This window comes from Lygodium microphyllum, chromosome 13 (genome assembly GCF_053477565.2).
Source record: "Lygodium microphyllum isolate KBCC chromosome 13, Lygodium_microphyllum_v1.1.10, whole genome shotgun sequence".
In the NCBI taxonomy this organism is placed as follows: domain Eukaryota; kingdom Viridiplantae; phylum Streptophyta; class Polypodiopsida; order Schizaeales; family Lygodiaceae; genus Lygodium; species Lygodium microphyllum.
In genome coordinates this window covers 65,903,234-65,908,256 of record NC_141147.1, presented here as the reverse complement: position 1 = coordinate 65,908,256, position 5,023 = coordinate 65,903,234, and positions in this window count along the sequence as shown.

The window sequence follows — 5,023 nt, the reverse complement described above, 5'->3', positions numbered from 1 at the left end:
GCAGAAAATGTATCTTCTTGGGTTATAGTGATGAGCAGAAGGCTTACAAGTTATATGACCAAGAGGCAAAGAAGATCATCGCGAGCCGTGATGTGGTGTTCAAGGAGGAGCCGCATACAGTGGAGGAGGAGAAGGCAAGGTCTTCCACTTTATCATCAAGCGAAGAAGTAGTCCACTATGAACCTGTCCCGAGAGCTATCCCTATCCTTCAGGAGGAGGAAGCATCATCTTCAGATGATGAGGAAAAAGTTCACCAACCTGACATCACCCCACCGGAAAAGCCATTGCCGCGCTGGGTGAAGCAGCTCTATGACCACAATAATCCTATGCCTGCATCTGTTGAGGAGAAGGCAGACGGACCAAGGAGGTCTCAGAGAATAGAGGAGCAAAGGAGGGCTTCTACTCACATAGTCAACATGGCCTTGATGGTTGAGATTATGAGAGAAGTAAAGGAGCCAACTGACTTAGAAGAAGCACTTGCAGATCCATCATGGAAGGCTGCTATGCAGGCGGAGTATGACAGCATAATGAAGAATGACACTTGGGAGCTAGTGGATCGGCCAGCAAAGCGGAAGATTATTGGCACCAAGTGGATCTGGAAGGTAAAGTACAAGGCTGATGGTACCTTAGAAAAGTACAAAGCTAGACTGGTTGCCCAAGGATTTTCACAAGTTGAAGGGTTTGATTTTCAAGAGTCATTTGCCCCAACTGCCAGAATGACCACTATTCGCACGGTACTTGCAGTGGCTGCCCACAAGAAGTGGCCAGTGTACCAAATGGATGTTAAGTCAGCGTTCTTAAATGGTGACCTCAAGGAGGAGGTGTACGTGGCTCAGCCACCAGGGTTTGAGGCCCCCCATTCTGAGAACAAAGTGTGTAAACTAAAGAAGGCATTGTATGGGCTGAAACAAGCCCCCAGAGCATGGTACCAGCGGATAGATAGGTTCTTTTTAAACCTAAACTTCAAAAGATGTGCCTCAGATGCTAACTTGTATGTTTACAGGGATGGTAAAAAGTCTGTAGTGATTGTCCTATATGTGGACGACCTTCTTATTACAGGTGACTATGAAGATATGATCAACCAAACTCGAAAGGCTTTGAGTTTTGAGTTTGAAATGACAGACTTGGGCTTGCTGCACTATTGTTTGGGGATTGAAGTCTGGCAAGAGCCAGGAAAGATCTTCATCTCTCAGAAGAAGTATGCATGGGAGATCTTGAAGGCATTTGGCATGACCGAGTGCAAGGAGATAGCTACACCTATGGAGGTGAATGTAAAGTTATCCGTTGAGGATACATCAGAACTAGCAGACATTGGGAGGTATAGGAGGTTGGTCGGCAGTCTAATCTACTTGTGTAACACCAGACCAGATATCAGTTTTGCTGTTGGTGTTTTGAGCAGGTTCTCAAACAAACCTCATGAGAGTCATTGGAATGCTGGGATGCGGGTGCTCAGATACTTGAAGAAAACTCTTGACTATGGTATCACATACAGTTTTGGAACTTCTCTTGTGGGGAACTGTGACTCAGATTGGGCAGGAGACATTGATTCCAGGAAGTCAGTTTCTGGTTATTGTTTCTCTTTGGGTTCAGGAATTTTCTCTTGGATTAGTAAGAAGCAACCAACAGTGGCATTGTCTTCTACCGAAGCAGAGTACAAGGCAGCTTGTTTTGCTGCATGTGAGGCCGTATGGTTGAGAAGGATTCTATGGCATATGGGAGTGCAGGATGAAGAACCAACTGTGCTAAGATGTGACAATCAGAGTTGCATCGCCATTGCCAAAAATCCAGTGTTTCATGCACGCACCAAACATATAGAGATCCAGTATCACTATGTGCGTGATTTGATGGAGGATGGGATAGTGGAATTGGTCTACTGTCCAACAGAGGAGAATGGAGCAGATATCTTCACCAAAGCACTTACGAAGGATCTGCTTCAAGTTCATCTTCAGAGACTCGGCATTGGGCCGAGGAGATAGTTCACCTATGGGTGGACATTGAGGGGGGGTGTTAGATATGATCAATGCCCCACCCTCATTAGGTGCTACCAATGATCCATGGTGCTCAAAGTTGTAAGGCCCCCATTATGAGGAGAAGCCAAATGTGAGCCCGGACATTGGTTGAGTCCTGACTTGTATATCAAATGAGGTCTATGTGACCGGATGGCAAAAAGGTGACTGTTGTGGGTCTAATCTTTGGGTTAGACGGAGTGGTTAAGCTGGTAGCAACTCGAGGCACATTGCATTGAGTTGCGTGGTAAGGGAGTTAAAAGGGGCCCCTATTGTGGGGTCCGGGGGCCGCGGAAGCGGCCCCTGGCTGGGGGGTCCCAGGGGGGCCAGCGGCCCCCCTGGCGGGGGTCCGGGGGCAGCGCCCCCGGCCCGATGGTAAAGGGAATATTCCCTGGAATATTCCCTGGCCGACTAGTGGAGGCTCATATGGTAGGTCGGTCAGTAGGCCGACCTAACGACCTTCGCGGGCTATAAAAGCTAAACCCCTTCGCAGCCATCTCACACTCATCTTTCACCCAGTCAGAGTTGTTGTTCCAGCTAGCCTTAAGCTCTTCACCTATCTTCTGTCTAGATCGCCATCTAAGCTTCATTCATTGGAAGCGCACGGGTGGACAGAGCCATCTTTGTATCAGTTGTTTGGAGTTAAAGAATTTTACTGATTCTCCTCTTATCTGTTGTGTACTCTCTATCTCTTTCTCAGATTCTGTTCGCTGCGCCGTGTAATATTTTACAGAGCTATCATTATGCAAGGTTCGCATCCCATAGCCGATTCTAGTTGCAAACTTAAACCCTCTGAGTTAAAGTATTCTATGATAAGGAATTGTTAGCTGTAGTGCAAGCCTTACGTCAATGGAAACACTATCTCATGGGATCTGAACTCATTGGTTGAAGATTTTTACTAGCTACAAATGGAATCTAATGTTTCTAACTTTGTTTTTGAACGTTTAATTTTTTGATGAGTCAAGCGATACCATGGTAACCAATATGGTTTATTAATGCCTTTACCGATTCTTGAACGACCATGGGAACATATTTCAATGGATTTTATAACTCGTTTGCCTAACACCCAAGCTAATCATGATATGATCTGGACTATTGTAGATTGATTTAACAAACAAGCTTATTTCCTTCCATGCAAGAAAACATTAACTACATCTCAAGCTGCACAATTGTTTTTAAAGATTGTTTTCACTAACCATGGTTTTCTAAAAGTTATTATTCTTGATCGTGATTCTAGATTCTGTAATAAATTTTGGACTACTTTGTTTGCTAATTTAGGTAATAAGATTGATTTCTCATTTGCATTTCATCTTGAAACTAATGGGCAAATAGAAGCTACTAACATTACAATTTTAGATCTTTTGTATGCATATATAATTTCAAAATCACAAAGATGCTTGCATTTACTTTAATTTTCATACAATAATACACCACATACAACTACACATAAAGCACCTTTTGAAATCATTTATGGACATAGATTGTCTATACATGTTACATCATTGTTGAACAAAGTTAAAGCTGATGATGATATTGCCAATACACATGCTACTATTTTTTCTGAAGTTAAAGGTATGATTGTGAAATCCCAACAATCGTACATGAAACAAGCTAACAAGAGAAGAAAAGCCATGAGTTTCAATGTTGATGATTATGTTTGGTTACACATTGAAAAGAGAATATTACAAAGTCTTGAGAAACACCCTGTTGTTATGTTAGCCCCTAGATTTTATGGACCTTTCAAAATCATTCACAAAATCAATGACAATGCTTCAAATTAGAACTACCCCCACATTGGAAAATCCGTAATACTTTTCATATCAGTTTGTTATGTCCTTTTAGAGGCCAAATACCTGTTCACCCTATATATGAAAACCCACATTTTTCAGAAGAAAAAAATGAAATCCTTGAATCTAAAACTATTCTAGATACTCACTTTATGACCACTAGAACTGGCCATAGATATTCTAAATATTTAGTTAAGTTTAAAAATCATCTAGTTGAAGACACCCAATGGATGGACACTTGCAACCTAAGTGCTTACCCCTCATTGCTCACTCCACATTGAGCTAATAGCACTTGAGGACAATTGCTATCCCACCCCGTGGGTATGATGCCACGAGGCATATTCCAAGGTGGATTCCGTGAGAACACAGTGGATTCCATGAGGTTTTTATTCCATGGTGGATTCTGTGAGATTTTGTGGTGGATTCTGTTCACGGGAGATTCACTAGTAGTAATAAGGAGATGTCACCTGCATGCAAGAATATATGAAAATATCCCTTATCTACCCCCTATTTATGGGACCTTATCTTATAAAATGTACCTTCCTTCCCTTAAATAACCCCCCTCCCTTACACTCACATGGCACCATACGATAAGCACTAGTGGACCCCTTGGGATTCTGTTAAAACTATATTTATTTGTCTGGGCTCGTATACAAGGTGGATTCCTTATGCAAGAAGTTGATGGGGATGACTGCCCTTTTTGGGTGTCATGTTAATTTAGTGTGCATGTGGATGATTCCATAGCGGGTGATTTCGCAAAATAAATATTTAAATTAATTGACGTTTATGAGTTAGAGTGCACTCGTATTAAATTAAGGTTAGGATAGAGTTCCAACCTGTTTATTTATTTTATAGCTGAAGATTGCTAGGTATTCACTTTTGTCGATTTAATTTTATTATTTTCTAAAAATTGTGAATGCTTCAGTTGATGTGTAGAGCAAGTAGCGGTGGTATTGGGAAGCACTAGGCGATAGCTTGTATTCAGATTATCTAGAATAAATTACCATTTTTGATGGGCATGTACCTTGTCATTAAAGGCGTGGCGCTAATATTTATCTAGGCACATTTATTTATTAAAGCGATTGACAAACATTTATTATTTTGTATGCACATAGACACTCAGTTTAAATATTTCATTATTGGACATTATATTTGGGCACCACCTGACTTTTGGGCCGCCCAACTGCTTTATTCTTTATTTGGACAAAAGCAAACACAAAGGCTAGAAGC